Raw genomic sequence first — 22,053 nt, forward strand, 5'->3', positions numbered from 1 at the left:
CTACATTCTGAGTTTCTAGGTTCGACCCCTCTTGGATAATCTGGTTTCCTTTTTTAAAAACATATTTTTAATTATTTTGGTTTTTTGGCTACACTGGGTCTTAGTTGCCACATCCGAGATCTTCAGTCTTCATTGAAAATGCGGCATGTGGGATCTTTGGTTGTGATATGCGAACTCTTACTTGTGGTTTGTGGGATCTAGTTCCCCGAGGAGGGATGGAATCCCAGCACTCTGCACTGGGAGCACAGAGTCTCAGCCACTGGACCACCAGGGAAGTGTCTGACAATCTGGTTCCTTAAACTGGTGCTCTGCGCCCAGGAAGAGTGAGGAGGCTGCCAAGGAGGTGTCTGGGCCATGCCCATTAAATTGTTCCCCAAAACCCGTGAATCTTGTCTAAGGATCAAGACACAAGCCACTCTTGTATCTTAAGCCATCTTCCTCTGAAGCCGCTCTCCCTTGCTCATTACCTCTAGTCACACAGGCTTGCTTTGGCTTCCTTCTTCCTGCTTCAGGGCCTTTGCCCCTGCAGTGTCCTCGGCCTGGATCACCAGAGTGCCCAAGGCACCTAAACTCTCTCCTTAGAGCTAACTGGCAATAGTGATTTGTGTGATGCCATCTTCCTCCCAGGACCACAGAAGACAGCCCACCACCCACGTCACGTGGCCTCCCAGGCCGCCTTGAGAGGGAAAGAGAAACAGAAGGGAACCTATAAGCTTTCAGTGGCCTAAGTCTGTGAGAGATGCTTGTCCCTTCTGCTCACATTTCATTGGCGGTAATTAGTCACATGACCCCTCCTAACCGCAAGGGAGGCTGGGAGATGTGGTCTCACTGAGTGTAGAAGAGGAAGACGCAGATGTTCAGGCAGACAGGTGCCTGTGTGGCAGTGGGCAACGTGGTTCCCCAGCATGAGAAGAAAGCGGTGACGGGGACCTGGACAGGCAAACGCCCCGACTACTGCACTGTACACAGCCTCCACATCCTCACACAGGGAGGGGAGGCAGGTCTCCTGGGCCTGTGTCTGTCTTTTCCTGCGAGTGTAAAACCAATTACTGTTCAGACCCCGGAGCAGACACCACCCATATCCCCCTGACAGCTGCAGGATTCAACAAAGGCTGCTTTTGGGGAAGGGCATTGTTCTGGACCCAGGAGCGTTTTGGAGGTCTGCACGCAGGCAAGCCGGAAGTGCCCTGAGAGTTGGCTCCTACCCCTCTCACTCACCCCACCCTCAACCCCCACACCTCAGAACTCAATCAGCAAAGGATGGGTATCCCAGCTCCCTCGCCCCTGTGTTGGACTAAGTGAGGCTCCTCTACCCTGTCTCTGAGAGTTCCTGAGCTCTGGTTTCCCATCACAGCAACTGCCTGGATAATGTTCCCTTTACTGGCTACCCTCCCTTCCTTCCCCTACAAGGATGCCCTGGAATTACCTCCAAGATAGGTTACTTGCTCTTAAATGCTTGTCTTAAAGTCCATTTCAGGGAGAACGCACACCAAGGCTGTTCTCAAGGGCAGGGACAATGACCCACGCTCTTCTCCCTACCATGTCCAGCCTTGTGCTTCATGGGTGCAGGTCATTCTTTTTTTATTACTTTCAGAAACGCACAAAACACATCAGCGGGTCGCTCCACTTGGCCAGGGCTGCTGCAGATTCACCAAGGAGAAGTCTTCACACACTTGCAAATAAGCCTCAGAGGATTTATCTACTCATCCTGTTTCTTTCCCACACACAGGAAATCCTGGGGAGGCCGAGCTTCCTGACCCCGGGGGAGCTCGCAGCACTGGGTCAAGGCTCTGCTCCTGCTGCGAGGAAATGTTTGAGTGGTTTGAGGGAATCAGCACTGCCTTCCTCACTGCCCGGAGAAAGGGAAAGTCCACAGTCCTGGGTTCTAGTCCTCACTCTGCCCCTCGTTTACTGAGCTGTTCCTTTTCCTCCCCCCGGGCCTTAGATTCTATGTGGTCTAGAGGCAGAATAATCGTGCTTTGGCATAGCTTAGAACTGCTGCATCTCCTCAGAACTCAGGCCTGGCACATTATTTCATTTCTAAAAATTTTTACGGGGTTCAGAAAGTCAAAACAGACAAGTATTTTGGAAACCAGTATTAGCAACACATAAGAAGAGTTAGAGTGATTTGCCCTGTAGATGGAATTTTCCATGGGAAATAATTTTAAATATATGCTTCCTTAATAAATTGACACTCCACTAGAAAACATTCTCTTTTTTCCAGGCTTGCTGCAATCTTGACATTGCAGTTCAAGTTTGCACCATGTTGCTTTCCAGCTTGAAACTCATCTGTGCGAACATGGTGACTCCTGCAGTGCTTTGCATGTAGCAGATGATTAATTATGGGATTGATTGATTTCCAAGCTATGGCCTGGGAAGATACCCTGGAAAATCTTGTTGGGGGATTTCCCTGGTGGTCCGATGGTTAAGAGTCTATCCTTCCACCACAGAGGGCATGGGTTTGATCTCTGGTCAGAGAACTAAGAAAATATCCCATATGCATGTGATGCAGCCAAAAAATAAGGGGAAAAAAAGCTGGTTATTACTGTATGAAAAGTAAAAGTGAAAAGGCTATGAGTGAAGGCTCAGAAAGCTTACCTGAGAGTAAGGGCTTGGTGTAGACACTGTGATGCTGGTTTTGGTGCTCAGATGTCCTTTTCTCTCCATTTCAGATTCTAGATAATAAAGTCACTGAATAAAGTTACTCCCATTACGTGAGATGCTCTTGGGCGTGCACATTCTATCAGTTAGAGATGCATTAAGCTGCAAGTTGTAGGACACAGTGGCTCAAACTACAAAAATATTTATTATTTGTGCTCAGTTGCTAAGTCATATCCGACTCTGGGACTCCATGGACTGTAGCCCACCAGGCTCCTCTGCCCATAGTTTGCTCCAGGCAATAACACTGGAGTGGGTGCCATTTCCTACCCCAATATTTACTGTTTGCTTGTCTACAAATCTGGATGCAGGAGACCACAGAGTTGTTCCAGCAGCTTAATGATGTCATAAAAGACAGGGATTCTTCCTACTTTTTCACTCCTTCATCGTTATATTTGAGAACCTCATGGTCCCAGGATGGCTATCACTTCTGTAACCATCATCCTTGTAACCCTTCCCCTGAGTTCTCCTCTTCCTTCTGATTCTTTTATCAGGGAAGCTCCCTAGAAGCATCTCAGCATGTTTTCTCTTATGTCTCATTAGCTGGAACTAGGTCACATGACCATCTGCATTAGTAATCCACTGCTGTAAAACAAATTACCCAAAACCTAGCTGCTGCAGTAAACATCTGCTATCTCTAGAAGTTTCTGTGAGTCAAGTATCCAGGAATGGCTTAGTGGGGTGGTTCTAGATAAGGATCTCTCAGGAGTGATCTGTGCCTGACTCAGTTTATAAAGGTAACTGTGTGCCAACATGGGGAAGTCAATATCATTGAAAGAAAAGTTTAATGTTACTTACAGTGCCCCTAGAAGCAGAAGGTATAGTGAGCCACGCAGGGCTACAGGTGAAAGCAGCAGTGTGAGTCAGGAGCCAGAGAGGGTAGAGAAGCTCAAGAGCACAGCCTTTCCTGGGGCTTCTGTGGAAAGGGCAAACCAGGGCAGAGTAAACAGCTTAGGACTGGCTAGCTTGAAAAATCCCAGTGGGCTTTGGGGGTGTAGGGACTGCCCCCTTGCTGTCCAGTGTCTGCCCCTCCCTGGGTTGACTTACAGCGCAGGAAATATTGGTTTGATATGTGACAGTTAGATAAGGAGGTAGTTGGGGGTATGGACTCAGAGTTGGTTGGTTTGTACATGAAGAGTAGGCTCACGGACAAGCTGTTTACTATGTCTAGGAATGAGCTGGGCTTGTGAGGGGCAGTCTCTTCCCAGACACCAAAGTCCCCAAAGATATTAAAACATCATAAAACATAGAAAATTAAAACTATGATTAATATGAGTATCTCCCTGGGTCATGATGCAGTCAAAATATTGGCCCATACTGTAATCACGTGAAGGCTTGACTGGGGCTGGAGCCACTCACCCATGAGCCTGGCATGTTGGTGCTGGCTGTTGGTGGGAGGACTTAGTTCTTCCCACATGGGCCTCTCCACAGGGCTGTTGAGTGTTCTCACAACATGGCAGCTAACTTCCCCCAGAGTGAGTCATCAAAGAGAGCGGGGCAACAATGGTTTTTGTGACCTAGCCTTGGAAGTCACTCTTTGAAATGAGTCAGGAAGTCCAGCCTATATTCAAGGAGAGGGAGTGAGCTTCTTCTTTTTGAAAAGGAAGGTGTCAAGAAACTTGCAGTCACCAGATCATCCTTGACTGCAGGGGAATTTGGGAAAGCAAAGGAGACCAGAGTTGTCAGGACTAGCTTATACACATATGATTCATCGCCTGGGACACAATGCGGCTCCAGACAAAATCAGGGCTCAGTTAATGAAGAAGGAGAAGGAAGGCTGATGGGAAGATGGTCGAGTGTGTCAGCCAGTCATGATGACAAGGATGAAAGAGAATAGGGCTGCCAGATAGCTCTCTGTCTCAGTATGCACGAGACAGGGAATTCCCTGGCATAGGACCTCCTCCTGTCGCTGCCAAGGGTGAAAGTTCAATCCCTAGTTGGGGAACTAAGTTTCCGCAAGTCATGCAGTATAGCAAAAAAAAAAAAAAAAAAAAAATCGCATGGGACATATTTGTATGAAAATATTACTTTTTGTATGTCTGAAAGTCAGACTTAACTGAGTGTCTTCTATTTTCATTTGCGGATACTCTAGCACCCACTCTGTGGGAAATAAGTCTTCAATAGTCACGAAAAGGAGGCCAATGAGAGTATTTCTTGGGCAAAAGGAGACTGGGACTGTCTAGGGAGAGGAACAGACATTTCAAAGCCTGGATGAGGTTTTATTGGGGAGGCAAAGTGGGTGAGGTTGAGGTCTCCTGTGTCCCAATCGGTCTTCTCTGTTCCCACCACCACCACCATCACCTCCACTCTAATCTCAAACATACCTAGGAAGTTTCTAGCCAGAAGCACCTCTCTTCTCAACACCCTGAAAAGCCAACGCACAAAACCAAAGTTGGGGGTGAGGGCAGCGCTGCAAAATGCGTGCACGGGGTGTGGGAACATGGAGACTTGCTGTGTGGCCTCAGGGAAGGCCCTGCCTCTCTGGGCCTCCCTTTCCTTGGTTGCATAATGAAGGGTTGGTCTGAATGGTCTCCAAGGGCCCTTTCACTTGGCCTACGTGTCTCCCTCCCAAAAGGAAAAACTAGAGGGAACAAAAGGACACGAGTGGTTCTCTGGTCCCATCTCCAAGCCAGATTCAGACGAAAATGTCCGAGTGACATAGATTTAATATAAACAGTGATGCGTTAATACTTACAAATACCCCAAAAGGAGTCCCAGATGGGCTATTTTTATCCCTTAAAACACACACACACTCCAACCCCCAGCATCTCCACCCATGAGAGTTCCTCCAGTTGGTTTTTATAGGAAGACAAGAGTTCCAGTTAAGAGTGCTAATTAAACAGCTCTGACTGTGGGCAGCAGGAGGCTGGCAAAAACCTCCTCTCTGGGCATGATGTCACCGCAACTGTGCATTTCTCATGACCCAAGAATGTGAGTGTGTTTGCACTGCACGTCGAAGCCGGTGATGCAAGCACGGCCTGGTAAACAGGCCCCAGACAGGCAGGCCCTGCAAGGAGACGCGGTGCAGAGGCCTGGCTGAGGCCCAGGTGGGGCTTAACTCCTTCCTGGCAGAACTGGCTGCTGGGCCATGGAGGCTGAGCCAAGGAACCTTCTCTCCTCCGTCCCTGCTTCTCTCCCAGGCAGGGTCCCTGGCGGTGGCAAGCCCTAAATTTAGAGTCACTGAGGCCGGCATTCCCACCTACCATTTGCTTGCTCCAGGAACTTGGGCATGTGATTCCTCTGCCCTGTGTCTCGGTTTTCTCATCTGTATATTGGGGAGAGGAATCAGGTCCTTAACACCTACCTTCCACACCATAGTCCAGAACACCTAGACAACCAAGAGCTTTTCTGTAGCCTCCAGGAAAACTCATTTGGAGGCAAAATCTGACCCAAATGGACTGAAGCTGTGTAGAACTTTTATTTACCAATGCTCACACTTCTCACTACAGCAATATCTGTTGTTTGATTGGAATGAGTGGGCCCAGACCCCACCCCATCACCATTTAAGATTCCCCAAATTTCTGAATTCTGAAACCCATCCAGACCCAAGAGTATTGATCTAGCATTGTGGGCCTGGACCACCAGGCTCTGGTTCTTTGAGAGACTTACCGAGAGATTGCCTTCTGCTGGAAAGTGAGTCCTGGAGGACAGGGCTCAGCTCTCACCCCACTGTGCCCCCAAGCAGCCAGCTCAGTGCCTGGCACACCGCAGGCACCCAACCGATATTTGTTGAATTAATAGCTGAAGTTATTCAAACCCCATAAATTCCATGGTGGTGATGAAGGGGAAACTGAGGCCAGAGCCTCTAAACTGGCCTGCCCTGGATCCTTTCCCCATAGAGGGAGTTATGGCTTTCACCAAAAATGGTAGCTGCTCTTATTTCTCGGCTGGCCAGCTCACAAACAGCTTGATGACCCCCCTCCAACATTCCAGGGCAGCCTCCTCCCTGGCTGGCTGGTTTGTGGGCATCAATGAGTTTTCTTTGGCCAAAGTTTCAGCTGATTTTTTTTTCAAAGCGGGGGTCCATGTGGAAAGCTTGCGGTGGGGAAGGGATGACCATGGGATGTCTGGGGAAGATGGGATCTGGGGGGCAACCTGAGCTTGTGGATGAGACCCCCAGACCTGAGTTCTGAGGACTGTGAATGTATTAGTTTTAGCCCTAGGGCTGGAGAATTATCCAGACCCATGTGGAGCTGCCAGAATGGAAAAGGCCTCTGCAATGTGGTTTGACCCACCCTCAACTGCTGTGGGGCCCCAAGTAACTCTCTTTCCCTTTCTGGGCCTTAGCGTGAGGGAGAATCCAGCACAGTGGCTCCAAGCTGATGTTGTAGACACAGACTTGAGTCCATGCCCAGGCTCTTCCCCTCACTGGGCAGGGAGTTAGGGCGAGTCATTTTCCCTCTCTGAGCCTCAGTTACCCCATCTGTAAAATCAGTTCATTAGTTCATTTCATCTTCCCAACCTCTTTCAGATGGCTGCTAGCATTGCCCCCATATTTCCGAGGAGGAGACCGAGGTTCAGATAGTGAAGTAACTCCCACAAGGCTGCAGAGCTGGTTGGGTAGCAGAGCTGGGATCTGTCAGACTCTTAAGTATTTCATATCATGGCCTCAGGAAAGATCCAGCAGATAATTCACACTCCGTTCCTTGAAGCACTGAATTACAGGGATGTTGTTCTGATGAGCGAGTCTGGTACACAGCAATGATAAAGGAATGTTAGGGACCATTACCCTTGGCCTGGATGAGCCTCCTGATCTGATATTCCATGTTATGCACTTAGAACAATAATAACCTCATTGTCTGAGCACCCACTATGTTCCAGGCTACGTGCTTCGCGAGCATTAGTTCATTTCAGCCTCCCAGCCTCTCTCAGATGGGTACGAGCATGCGTGCATGCTAAGTCGCACTGCCCCCGTGTTTCAGAGGAGGAGACTGAAGCTCAGAGAGGTGAAGTGACTCCCACAAGGCTGCACAGCTAGTGGGTAGCAGAGCTGGAATCTCTGTCAGACTCTTAAGTACCTCAGACCATGGCTTCAGGAAAGATCTAGCAGGCAATTCCACACTCCATTCCTTGAAGCAAAAGACTTCAGGCGCGGCCGGGCCACCTCCTGATGTGCTGGGGCCATAGTTCCCCCAGCGGAACTATGAGGAAGGGCCTCCCTGCCCTGCCTCCCCTGCAGGGCGGAGGTGAAACATTGGTGATCTTGAAAAGGACTTTGTAGGCTCTGAGATGGGACGTGCATGCTGTGCATGCTAAGTCACTTCAGTCTTGTCCAACTCTTTATGACCCTATGGACTGTAGCCCGCCAGACTCCTGTGTCCATGGGATTCTCCAGGCAAGACTACTGGAGTGGGTTGCCATGCCCTCCTCCAGGGGACCTTCCCAACCCAGGGATCAAACCAGCATCTTATGTCTCCTGCATTGGCAGGCAGGTTCTTTACCACTAGCACCAACTGGAAAGCTGAGATGGGATAGGCATTCTCAACGTCTCAGTCAGGGGGAGGCAAGGGAAAAAAAATTAATCCTCCCCCAGCCACCCTGGCAAGCGTCAGACTACCTCTGGTCACAGAGGGGCTGAGTAGGGAAGACAAGTGAGGAACAGCTGCCTCCAGACTGGAAAGGCGCTGGATTAAGGAGACTACTCGAGAGCCAGGAGCGGACGGAGAAGTGGGCCCAGCCCTTCCCCAGAACCCAGGTCTCACCGCCATCCAGCCTTCCACGGGGAGCGGGCAGTACTGCCTAGTGGCCAGGAATCTGGCCTCCAGAGTCCAACAGGTCAGGGTTCAAGCCTCACCTCTACTCATCTCTGTTGAGTCCGGGGTGGGGGGTGTATTTGTTTTAAATATTTATTTATGTGGCTGTGTTGAGTCTTAGTTTTGGCATATGGGATCTTTCATGGCAGCGCACAGACTCTCTAGTTGTAGCCTATGGGCTGTTGCCTCCTCAGAATGTGGGATCTTAGTTCCCCAACCAGGGATTGAACCCTTGTCCCCTGCATTGCAAGGCAGATTCTTAACCACTGGACCACCAGGGAAGTCCCCTCTGCTGAGTCCTTTGGACATCCACTGTCTGAGTACAGTGTCAGAGAAGACTCTTGAGAGTCCCTTGGACTGCAAGGAGTCCAGTCATTCTTAAAGGAATCAGTTCTGAATAGTCATTCAAAGGACTGATGCTGAAGCTGGAGCTCTGATACTTTGGCCACCTTATGGGAAGAACTGACTCATTGGAAAAGACTCTGATTCTGGGAAAGATTGAAGGCAAGAGGAGAAGGGGACAACAGAGGATGAGATGGTTGGATGGCATCACTGACTCAATGGACATGAGTTTGAGTAGGCTCCAGGAGTTGGTGATGGACAGGGAAGCCTGGCGTGCTGAGGTCCATGGGGTAGCAAAGAGTGAGACACGACTGAGCGACTGAACTGAACTATCTGAGTACAGTCTTTCCAACTGTGAAAAGGGGGTGATCATGATAAGAGCCTCACCAGGACTATAGTACGGACAAGACTTGGCCCATGGATATGAGTTGAACAATTATCTTCTACCTCTGGTCTGCAATTCTCAAGGAGCTTCTAGTCTGGAAGGAGTGACTATATGTCAAAATGCTTGGCACCTTGCAAGTGCTCACTGGATGGAAGGATGGGTGAATGGATGGATGGATGGATGGAGAGGATGAGAGATTTACTCAGGGTCACACATGTCCTGACAACTCACACTGGGCACCAAAGAATGCATAAGAGCTGGTTAGAGAGGGAGAGGAAGTCCGGGCGGAGAGGACTGTGTGAGCAAGGCTTGGAGCTGGGAATCACCACAGCACAGAAGAGACACTGGTCTTGCGTGTTCTCCTTCAGTAACTTGCTCAACAAGATCCTATGAAGAGGGGGATCTGGATGGGGGCTCTCCCAGAGTCCTCTGGGGCAGAGCCAGGAGGCTGCACAGTGAGCAGGGCCCCACAGCACAGAGGAGCAGGCAGGAGCAGGCCCAGCCTGGGGGTCGGACCTCCGAGGGCCTGGTCTGGCCATATTTGGTTTTCAAGGAACTGGGAGGCTTCTCACTGGCTCTGCTGCCCATGCACTGGAGCGAGGCCACCCACAGATGCTGAGTCAGGCCGGCAGCTGGGGTCTGGCAAAGAGGCCCCACAATGGGGTGACTGTAACACAGTGGTTCAGAGCCTGGCCTCAGAGTCAGGAAGACGTGGATTCAAATCCTGCTTGACCACTGATGGCTGTGTGCCTGGGCTGGCCGCAACACCTTCTCGGAGGCTCCATTTTCCTTATCTGTAAAATAAAACAAGAGCAGCAAGGACAAGCATCATTACTGAGTCTGCGATGTGCCAGCCTGTGCTAAGTGCTCTACATTATCTTGTTTAATTCTCATCACGATAGAGAAGTTTCAGGCTGGTCAAAGAAGTTCGTTAGAGTTTTCCATAACCAAGCTTTTTGGCCAAACCAATCTTATGATTGTCCCCATGAAACGAAACACGTGAGACAAGTATTTCTTATCCAGTAATTCCTAACTGCAAGCCTTCCTCATGCAGACTCCGCCCCCCAGAGTGCTCCTCTCTCTCCAACTAGCTGTCTGCATACTTTGATGCCCTGTGTGAAGGATCAGGAAGAGTTACTTCCTGACAGTGGGACCTGGGTTTCCAGATAAAGAAACTGAGGCACAGAGAGTGAGGTCACATGCAAGTAACAGACAGAGCCAGGACTAGCTAGAAGCCCTTTGCCACTCCCCTGCACTTCCCTGAATTCCATTTCTATTTCTTAATCATTTCCCTATCCAATGCCCCCAACAGCTCCTGTAAAACAACGCTCAGTACCTGTTTCCTCCACGTCCAATTCCCAAATTGCTGCCAAAGCCTTACTCAGCCCCTATCAGTCCTATACAGAAGGAAGACTAATATCATTCCCATTTCACAGATGGGGATACCAAGGCTCACAGAAATGAAGCAGGTTGCCTGAGACCTTCGGAGAAGGCAATGGCACCCCACTCCAGTACTCTTGCCTAGAAAATCCCATGGACGGAGGAGCTTGGTAGGCTGCAGTCCATGGGGTCGCTAAGAGTTGGACACGACTGAGCGACTTCACTTTCACTTTTCACTTTCATGCATTGGAGAAGGAAATGGCAACCCACTCCAGTGTTCTTGCCTGGAGAATCCCAGGGACGGGGGAGCCTGGTGGGCTGCCGTCTATGGGGTCGCACAGAGTCGGACACGACTGAAGCGACTTAGCAGCAGCAGCAGCAGCCTAAGACCTTGCAGCCAGGTGGAGGGGAAGCCAGAGCTGGACTACAGTGCTGTCTGAATTCCATTCCAGTGTTCTCTCCCACCACAGTGAGCTCGTTCTGAGCTTTCCTCCTAGCCACGCCATTCCTTGACAATTAGGATAAAGGGGAAAATTATCTGATGTCCACTTAAAAGGAAAAGTCAGGCAAGTCTAGTGAGATATTATGCAAATATATAAAGAAATTGGGGCAGGGAGGGGGGCTTCCCTGGTGGCTCAGTGGTAAAGAATCTACCTGACAATGCAGAAGACACAGGTTCGATCCCTGGTCTGAGAAGATGCCTCATGCCTTGGAGTAACTAAGCCACAACTACTGAGCCTGTGCTCTAGAGCCTGGGAGCCACAACTACTGAGCCCATGTGCTGCAACTACCGAAGCCCATGCACCTGGAGCCCAAGCTCCAAAGAAACCACTGCAATGAGAAGCCCGTGCGCTGCAACTAGAGAGTAGCCCCTGCTTGCTGCAACTAGAGAAAAGCCTGCACAGCAATGAAGACTCAGCGCAGCCAAAAATAAAATAAATACGTAAATTTTAAAAAATGAAGCTTCCTTTGAAAAATCATATAAGAATGAATGAACAAGCTGTAATAGTTTTAAATCAGATCATCTCGTCACAGGCAGGAGACCAGAACTGCTCTCTAAACCCATTAGCTCATCTCACTCATTTTTGGAGGCATCTCCTACCCTGCGCTATGCCAGGAGCTTCGGGAGGAGCCAGGCGAGGGCCCTGCCAAAGGAATCAATACCTGGACAGCGTTCCCCAGACTCTGGGATTTCACATCCCTGAAAGAGGCATACAGTTGCCAACACATTGTTATTTGTCAAAGAACATTAAAGAAAAGGTGAAATAGAGCATTACTTTCTGTCACCATAAAATTTAAAAAGGACTAATCTCAGAATTTAGTAATTTTTGAAAATTATCTTTGTAAGTAACTGTCCCAGTTTTCTCACCAGCTGCAGGCCAGGCAGAACTGTATCGAAGGTGGACATTTGGCGATCCCCAGATGAGAGGGAGAGGTAAAACATTGATGTAAATAACGCAGAGTAGTTATACTCTGAGTATCTTTCGACTGAAAGCCACAGAAAACTATGCTGGCTACCTTAATAAAGATTTATTGGAAGGAGATTTTATCAGAAGCTTGGATTCTGAGAGTTACCTAGTAGACAGCAGGGCCAACCAACCAATCAACTATTCCTGGAAACGATGGAAAACTTCAAGAGCAGATAGAATCAGAGTCCTCTCTTTGCTCTTACCAAGTAAGAATACAATTAGAAAGCTGCTGTCTCAATCCAAGAAATAGGCCTTCACCAAAACAGCCATGATGGCAGCCTGATCTCAGACTTCCAAAATTGTGAAAAATTAATCTGCTACTTAAACAAGCAAACAAACAAAAAACCACAAATCCAAGCAAAAAAGCCAGATGGAACCAGCTCTCTCTCCCTCCTTCTTTTGCTGTGTTAGCCATCTTCTCTCTCTAGTTGCAGACAGAGTTCCTCCATGTGTCAGAGGACACGATGGCTAATGGCTTCCATATTTCCTATCTCAAGGCTCCAGGAACCAGGAACAGACCAATGAACTTCTCAGTTCCAGTGGGGGAGGGACTCAGTTCCCATCCCCCTCTGGAACTAAGTGTCCGATTGGCCCAGCAGAGTCAGACGTCTACCCCCTAGACCAATCAACTGTCGCTTGGAGTGTGATCTGTAACAACATGGCGGCTCCTAGTAAGAACATCATGGTTGGAGTCAGGGAGAGAGGAAAAAGAGCTGGACAGTGGGGCTGGGTGGACGATGTCATAGATGTCCACCACGAGGTGATAAATGCCCTAAGAGAGGTGCCAGTAAGGGTCGTGGATTTCAAGGGAGGAAGACGCAACTTGCAGAGGTAGAGATTATGTAGAGCTTCTTGGGAGAGGTGGCTTTCGAGGTGAGAATAATCTGGAATATACAGAGACTTGAAATATTCTCTCAAATTAGAAGAGAAAAATGAGCAGTGGTAGAGAAGGTGTCATCCAAAGGAGCTATATATTAATGTGTCACTTTGTCAAGATTTTTAGCTTATCTAATTTTTAAAAAATTTTATGCAATTGTAAATGTTACATTTATAATTATTACAAAACTTTAGCTATATTCTCCACGTCTGGTACAATACATCCTCAAAAGGTCTTACACCCAATATTGGTCTTACACCCAATACCACCCACTCCCCTATCCCTACCTTGTCCCCCAACTAGTACCCGCTAGTTTGTTCTCTGTATCTATGCGTCTCCTTCTTTATTTTTTGTTTATATATACACACACACATATATACACACACACACACATACACACACACATATATATATGTCCGACTCTTTGTGACCCCATGGACTGTGTAGCCCACCAGGCTCCTCAGTCCATTGAATTTTCCAGGCAAGGATACTGGAGTGCTTTGTCATTTCTTTCTCCAGGGAATCTTCCCAACCCAGGGATCAAACCCGGGTCTCCCGCACTGCAGGCAAACTCTTTACTGTCTGAGCCACCAGGGAAGCCCCATTATATTTTCTACATTCCACATACAGGTAACATCATACAGTGTTAACCTTTGCTGGACTTATTTCACTTAGTGTATTGACTTCCAAGTCCATCCATGTTCCTGCAAATGAGAAAATTTTGTTCTTTTTTATAACTGATATATATAGATATATATCACTTGTTTTAAGGAGGTTTCTCTATGGTAAAAGGTATCTTTGTAATTAGTATCTGGTGGGAAGATACTTAAGACTATCTAAAAATGTAAAGTTCTCATCATTTACAATTCTTTTTATTTATTTTTTGGCCGCAGTGCACAGCATGTGGAATCTTTGTGCCCCCTGCAATGGGCACTAGACTGCCAAGGAAATCCCTACAGTTCTTTTTAAAGGTGCTATGTAATGCACACTTTCTACTTTTATTCAACAAACGTCAACTATTCACTCGTACAAGCACAGGTCTAAGACACATGGCTGGCTTAAGTATAGCTCAATGACCTTGCAGGACCTTAGGATCCTCATTTGTGAACTGGGTGTGATTAAATTTTGCCACACAAGGCTGCTGAGGCTGGAGGAGGACCCTGCTTATGAATGTGTCCTGTAAAGCTAACTGGGGTTTTTCATTCTCTCTTCAAAGCACTCAGCGCCGTCCTCACCTCTGCCTCCTGGCAGTCTCCATTTCTGTTCTGCTTGGAGGTTTCCCTGGTGACTCAGATGATAAAGAATCTGCCTAAAATGCAAGAGACCTGGGTTCAATCCCTGGGTAGGAAAGATCCCCTGGAGAAGGAAATGGATACTGACTCCAGTATTTCTTGCCTGCAGAATTACAGGGACAGAGAAGCCTGGTGGGCTACAGTCCATGGGGTCGCAAAAAGCTGGACACGACAAAGCGACAGACTCTTTCAATACCCTTTTGCACCCATGCCTGCAGGCTTCTGTCTGTCCTCACTGGTCAAACTCCCTCATCCTATTTGCCAAGCCTTATGATGTCACTTAATAAGTTTTGGAGACACAAGGCAAGCCTTGTAGAGACTGACAGATTCCTCCTAGAGTCTGCCTGCAATTTGGGGAGCTGCCTCGTGGTACTGAGTAATGCCTGGGACCTGCGGGTGGCAGGCAGGAGATCCCTTCTCCAATGGCAGAAATGGGAGAAGGAGGAGTTGGCTTCCTCAAATAGTGCTCTGGCCCTTAAAGGGAAACTCTTGAGCTCCAGAGAGTACTGAATAAACCTGCGTGGATACTTATGTCTTACTGAGAGAGCTACACAGGCATGCTTTAAATGAACAACTTCATAAATTGAAAGAATGAGAATGGACTCACCCCTGACCTAACCTCTTAATCCAACAGCACCTTTAATCTGAGAACAGGAGTTTAACAAACTAAGAAGGAGGTACAAGTTAAGTAGCAACACTCCTGGGATTGCACTTCACCCTTCTTTAAAGGCAGGAAACTTCCATGCTTGACTGGTGGTTTTGTTCTTTTTGTTTGTTTACATGTTTTGTATAAGATCGTTATGAAGATCAAAAACGATAAAGGGTGAACGTGCTTTGGAACTCCTACAGGGCCGAGTCAATATGGCTGGTCCCAATTCATGCTCTGAGGGCAGCTTTTTAGGAACTGCTTGCCTGGATGGGAGCAGGCGAAGTGAAGGTCCCAGCTCCAACATCCGCCCGGGCCACCCCCTGCCTTCCTTCAGCCAAGCAGATGAGCCTTTCAAAATAGAATCCCCCAGATGTCCATGGTCATCCAGTGGTTAAGACTTTGCCTTCCAATGCAGGGGGTTCGAGTTCAATCCCTGATCAGGGATCTAGGATCCCAGTTGCCTTGAGGCCAAAAAACCAAAACATAAAACAAGCAATATCATAACAAATTCAATAAAGATTGTAAAAGTGGTCCACATTTAAAAAAAAAAAAGTCCCTTAAGTAGGAATCCAGCAGTGTATAGTAGATTCCCTCCAAAGTCCTGAGTCGTTTCCTCCTTGGCAGGTCACAAGCCAGGTTTCCCAGGCCCATCTGCTATGTGAGGAGCAGTCTGCTGTGGGCTGACTCCTCCCCAGCCAGCACCTAAGCAAGAATCAGTACAGCAACCCAAGACTGCTGATTTCACTGACCTCTCCTCAGTGGACCCTGGGGAACATCTTTCTCCTGGAGATCACGGAGGCAGCAGCTCTTCTAGGAACATTCAGGTATAAGGGACACCTCCCCACCCTCATCACCCAGTTGATTCCTGTGGTCATGAACCCAAACTATAGTGTGCACATGAACCCCCCTGAGAGTCATGTTAAAATACAGATCCTGATTCAGTAGGTCTGGGGCGAGGCCTGAGATTCTGCATTTCCAACAAGCTCCTAGGAGATGCCAAAGTTGCTGACCACGCTTTCAATGAAAAGCTGCAAACCACAGGGCGCTGTTGTGAGGATTGAACGAGGGGATGCACAAACTAGTGGCTTCTCTGGTAGCTCAGCTGGTAAAGAATCCACCTGCAATGCAGGAGACCCTGGTTTGATCCCTGGGTCGGAAAGATCCCCTGGAGTGGGGCATGGCAACCCACTCCAGTATTCTTGCCTGGAGAATCCCCATGGACAGAGGAGCCTGGCCGGCTAGAGTCCTTGGGGGTCACAAAGAGTAGGACACAACTGAGCGACTAAGCACAGCCCATGCACAAACTAGAGGCATGATGTAAATGATCTACTATTCCCAAGCTGGGCTTAATAGCCGGCAGGTGGTATTGGTATCATGTCAACCAACCCCCATTTTACAGAGGAGAAAACAGAAGCTCAGGCAGGTGATGTGACTTGCCGGGGCCACACAGCTAAGGATCCGTGATGTCACCAGCATACTTAGGTCTGTCTTGATTCCAGAAGCCAAGGTCTTACTCTCTCTAGTATTAGCGTCCAGGGTCTGAGTGGCCCCTTGCAGCCATGTGACCTCAGGCAAGTCCCTTTTCTCTCTGGATCTCATTTCTTTTCATTATCTAAATAAATGCTTATCTGCCTAGGATGCCTCATGCCTTTTCCTCAAATGGGAAAACACACGGAAAGTGCTTAGCATGGAGCCCAGGACGGACATGTGTGTGCTTAGCAGTAAGACGCTGTTATAACCATCAGGGGCAAGTTGCTTAACTCTCTGTGCCTCAGTTTCTCTATCATCAAATAGAGCTAATAAGAGTCTTATCTCATTGGGGTGATCATGAGGAATAAATGAGTTACCGTGGGCTGACCTTAGCACAATGCCTGGTACGTGTCCACTTCATAAGCAGTTGCTATTATTTTAAATATTCAGAAACCTGTTCCAGGCCAGCATGAGATGATGGGGGATCCCAGCATCCCGCTGGCTGTGGTTCCAGGCCCTGCCTTTGCTACCATTCTGCTTTTATTAGGCCCAGCGTTGTCATCTCAAATCCAGATGAGGAGCTAGAAGGGCGGGCAGGGCCGAGCCTGGCTGGCGGATGGCTGGAACGCTACTAACAGGCCGGTTCGATTCGGGGCCCCACCCCGCCTGCCCTCCCTCGCCTGCAGCGGGCCCAGCCGCCACGTCTACACTTGGCTCTGAGGTCCACACCAAACACTCCCTCCCACCGTGGCCGCCTCCTCTGGGAAGGTTCAGAGCATTTCTACAGCCTCAGCACTTTTCTGCCCGCCCCAGGGAGGCCAGGCCTGTGTGGAAACTATAAATTGGACACTGCTTACCTCTGGAGCCTGCAAAGGGGCCGCCCACCTCCTGTCCAGAGGTCTTCATGCCTCCAGTGAGGCTTCTTGGGTCCACCAAGGGATTGGTTCAAATTCCAGCCCTACCACCAACATGCTGTGTCAACCTGGGCAAATGATTTCCCTTCTCTGAGCCTCAGTTTCTTTCTTTTATTTAATATTCATTTCTTTTATTTGGCTAGGTCAGGTCTTAATTGCAGCATGCGGGGTCCTCGTTGGTCATGTGGAATCCTTCGTTGTAGCACACGGACTCTCTAGAGTTACAGCGCACGGGCTTAGTTGCTCCATGGCAGGTGGAATCTTAGTTTCCTGACCAGGGATCAAACACATGTCCCCTGCATTGCAAGGAAGATTCTTAACCTCTGGACCACCAAGGAAGTCCCTGAACCTCAGCTTCTTTATCTGTAAAATGGATATAATCTTAGCACATACCTCTCATGGCTGTGGTGATGATAAATGACTGAATGGCACATATAGGGACTCAATATGTGCTAACAACTACTATTTCGTGCATGGGTGTGCCAGGCCTTGAGAGGGAAACAAGGGGAGGGTGGGGATCTGGGGTATGGAGTAGTTCCACCTCCAAACTGTTGTGTGACCTGAAGCCTGTTCCTTGACCTCTCTAGGACTGATCACCTACCTAGACCACAAGGTGGGCATCTACGATTCTATGATGCCGTGATTCAGCTGCTGTGCTCACAAGCAGTTAAAAAATATATAAGGCACCATGTAGGCAGAGATCCCAATTGGTAGGTGGCAGGATACTGTGGTTAAGATCAAGGGTTCTGGGTTCTAATCCTGTGTGAGGTGCTGGTGTGGCTTGGCCTCGCCGAGCCTGTCTCCTCTTCTGTATATGATGGAGTTCTACCTCACGGGGTTCAAGCCATGAGGTTCGTAGTAAAAATAAAACTGCCACTCATGTATTTTCATGGTTCCAACCCACTGGCCAGCAGTTATACAGGGCCCCAGCGATAAGCCTAGATGACACCAGGCATCAGGGAACGCCCGGAAGTCACAGGAAGTCCAGGCTGGCCCATCCAGAAGCCTCTCCTTTGTCCGTGAGGCTGTTCTCCTGGGGTTCATCACAGCCCAGTGGGTGTCTCAGGTGCGCTTTGCCTTCACAGGGCTCACTTGCCTCCCAGTTTCCTACACTGAAGGGTCACTCCTTCCCCACCCCTCAGCACCTACGCCCGGGCCCCCTTCTCCTCCAAGCCCGGACGTTTATCTGACCGTGTCGCACAGAGAACACCACGGCTGGATGACATCACAGAGGAGACAGCCTTGCCAAACTGGTTTGCCAAACAGATCCCCAGCCCCACTCCTGGGGCTGCAGGCCATGACCTTGGCGGCCTCCAGTTCTGCCCAGGAGGAAGAGGGTCACAGCCCTTGGGTCCAGCCAACCCCAGCAAGAACCAGTTCTTCTTCTCCAGGGCCCCCCATGCTCCAGCCTCTCCTATATGACCTTTTCCCAGCAAAATCCTCAGAGTCCCACCTGCCTTCCTGTTGTCTCATGCCATACCCTCTCACCACCTCTTCCACATGCCAAACAGCAGGTGAGGGTTCTTTGTCTACAACTTTTATTTATTTTTTAAAAAAATATTGCTTCTGTTTTATGTTTTGTTTTTCTGGCCTCGAGGCATGTGGGATCCTAGCTTCCAGACCAGGGATCAAAACCCACACCCCCTTGCATTGGAAGGCTGCTGGACCACAAAGGAAGTCCCTCGACAACTTTTAGAGTCCAAATACCATCTCTCCCCCTACTCTCATGAGGCAGTGAGACCCCAAGAGCAGGCCCAACTCTGACCCAGCTCTAACCCTTTCACTCCTCCTGGTGCCCAGCAGCCTCGGGACCTCCAATAGGCTCATGGTCTCGGCCTTGACTGGACTTACAGCCCCTTGTGCACACATTCCCAAGTTGGGGTCTCCCTGGAAGTCTTGGAATTGTATGTTGTCTAGTCGATAGGGAGAGGGCTCAGAAAGCTCAGGCCACAAATACCCCATTGTGCAAATGAGGAAACTGAGGCTCCAAGGGAAAGAAGCTGGGCTTTGCCTGGGCTGCAGCCGGGTCTAAAACCCATCACTCCTCTTGCCTCTTGACCCCAGGACTGAGCTTTCTCTGCAGGACCCCGGATTGGGGGAGGGGAAGCCAGAGAGATGCAGGGATCTGGCACTGCCAGCTTGGTAAAAATATTTATTTTCAGACTCAGAGACTAGAGCAAAATATTACCCTTGGCCCATGAGCTGTTCCAGCCACTGCCCACTCTGCCAGTCTAGAGTTGGACCTAGAGGAATCTGAACCCTTTCTGGGAGGGCCTGAAGTGAGCTGGTCCAAGACCCTCATTTTATAGATGGACCAACTGAAGCCCAGGCCTCCACAGTTTTCACCCTACTCACCTGGCATTTAGGGCACTTCACAAATGGAAGGTCTTCCATCCCCATTTCCTGCTCTATCCACAGCCTTTCTTGCCTCCTTTTCCCACTTACAAACCTCTGGCCTTATTCACACTGTTCCCTAGCCACTAATACCCTTTCACATCTTTCTCCCTCTTCTCCGTGGGATGGATTTCTTTGCACCCTTCCTCATGGATCAGTTTGCAACATCACCTCCTCTAAGAAGTCTTCCAGGATTTCCTCAATCCTAGTCGCAGCAAGGTAAACGAAAGAGGTTTTGGCATGGGACAGAATTCCACTCAGGTCTGAATGGCATTACCAGCTGAATGCCATTCAGCTGAACTGAATGGAAGTTCATTCAGTTCACTTCCGTGAACTTTAGTTTCCTCCTCTGTAGAATTTGGGTTAATACATATCTAGCTCCGTGGTCAATTTGCAACCCGGTAAATCCCATGTCAGGCATGCAACAGGTGCTCAGTAAACCCCAGGGTCCTCCTCTTGGGACGTTTTGCTCCTTCCTATACTGTGTCTGCAAGTTTCTCCAGGACCTCACGGGCCGCCCTTTGATCTTTATTTCACCACCATCTCGCCCCGCCCCTTTCAGATGGGAAGGGAAGGCAAGTAAGATTGGAGGAGGACCCCAGCCCTGAGGGCTTGACGGAGGGGCGGGACCAGTGCTTATCTTCAGTGTTACCAGGAACTAGTGAGCGCGTGAGTGTCACATAAAGTCCACACAGAGACTCACCCGTGCCGTTTCTCCCTGCTGGGGGTGGGGGTGGGGGCGGGGTGAGGAGCGGAGCTAGGACGAAGAAGGCCATTCATTGGAGAAGACAGCCGCCACTCAGGTGGCCTACCTGTGCTCCGCCCCAGAGGGCTATTCCAATGGGCGCGCGAGGTTTGACTAGGACCTAGTTGGCCTTGGAGGGTCCTGACCCTCGTCCTGGAGAATAAAAAGGCATCTAGGTTGGGAATTCCCTGGCAGTCCAGTGATTGGGATTCTGAGCTCTCACTGCTAGAGTGCCCGGGTTTAATTCGTGGCAGGGGAACTAAGATCCCATAAGCCACGTACCCCACCCCACCCCCAAAATAATAATAATAATAATGGTAACAATAAAACAAACTTTATTTTAAAACATTACATCTAGTTTAACTAGAAAGAGAGTAGATGCGGCTTGCTCGAATTAAAGCGCCCAAACTGGGCTCTGTTTGCTCCTCCTCCCATGTGACCTTAAGGAGTCTCTTCCCTCTCAGCGCTGAGGTTTTCCTGTGTGTAAAATGGGATCACCTCTCAGGAATGTGGGGGTGAAATAAGTTGACGTCTTTAAAAGAGTTTCAGAGTGGATACTGCCCCTCTGTCTAGATGGGGGTGAGGTGTGGTGGCGGATGGTCACAGAGGCTCTAGACAGTGGGGCTGAGTCTCCTGATGCAACAGGCTGAAGCCACTTCCGCATAATCCCATATCACAGTGGTTAGAAGCACAGGTTCTATACTCAAAACGTGCTGGTATGAATCACAGTTCCACTACCTATCACGTGTCCTCAACTGTAAAATGAGACGGTAATCTTGGGCTCAAACAGTCATCATAGGGATTATATGCCTGGTACATGGCAAGTACAAAATAAATGAGTTTACATTATTATTGTTATTATTTGACAGACAGGACTCCAGACACCACCTCCCAGGCTCCAAGTCCCTTTGGTCTCCATGGAGACCTGCGGAAGGGACCCTGATCTCTAGTAGAAGGGACTGAGTGGTTTTTCCCAGGGGGGTCTGAGCTCTGAGGTCCCCTTATTTATTCCTTATGTTGTCTTGGGCATGTCGGCTCTCTCAAGGCCTCGATTTCCTCCATTTACTGAATGAGATTCTGGACTTGGTGTTCCAGTTTAAAACCCCAGCGCTGAAAGAGGGCGACCCTGAGGAGCTTGGCAGGGAGAAGTGACAGATAAGGTGAATGTGTGTGCAAAGGTGTGTGGGTTGGAGAAGAGGTGTGTGATTGACTACTGCATCTGAGGCGGTCCCTGAGGTGCCCCCACGTAGGGTCAATGTGCTGCCGGCCACTTAGTCCCTGCTCTGAGGTGGCCTGGACCAGGTGTCCTGAAAGCAGCCTGGGGGCAGCGGCCAAGCCCAGGCACAGAAGCGAGGAGGGGGCGGAGCTGAGGGAGGGGACAGGGTCTCACGAACAAAGAGGAGGGCGGAGAGAGGCTGTCCCGAAGGCTCCGCGAATAGTACTATCCCGGGCCACTTACCCTGGCTTCGCGCGCCCTCCCCGACTTTGGCGCAAAGTTGCGTCCTCCTGGCGACGCCCACTCGACCAGCCAAGGTTGCAGGAGCAGTGGCCCCAAGACTGGAATCCTGTACTTCCAGGGCCCGCGAAGGGCGGGGCCTCCACTAGGGGCGTGGTAGTCAAAATTGAATTTCCCCAATAGGGCAGGAGTGTGGGCGGGACCCTCCCCGGAATTGGCTGGCGCGGGGGCTCGGGGCGGGGTCCTCGGGGCTGCAGGCGCGGCTGGAC

At 49.5% G+C, this 22,053-nt stretch overlaps 1 long non-coding RNA gene across 1 annotated transcript; it reads right to left on the minus strand.

Annotated features, from left to right (window-relative positions):
* Positions 1–1,364: 1,364 nt before the first annotated feature.
* On the minus strand, positions 1,365–21,975 carry LOC109570958 (uncharacterized). The gene is made up of 5 exons (XR_011561234.1): positions 21,788–21,975; positions 4,018–9,932; positions 3,457–3,574; positions 2,599–2,675; positions 1,365–1,799 (listed from the first exon to the last, which is right to left on the minus strand). It is a non-coding gene; the product is annotated as an uncharacterized lncRNA (long non-coding RNA).
* Positions 21,976–22,053: the final 78 nt, after the last annotated feature.

Source organism: Bos indicus, chromosome 17, assembly GCF_029378745.1.
Source record: "Bos indicus isolate NIAB-ARS_2022 breed Sahiwal x Tharparkar chromosome 17, NIAB-ARS_B.indTharparkar_mat_pri_1.0, whole genome shotgun sequence".
Classification (NCBI taxonomy): Eukaryota; Metazoa; Chordata; class Mammalia; order Artiodactyla; family Bovidae; genus Bos; species Bos indicus.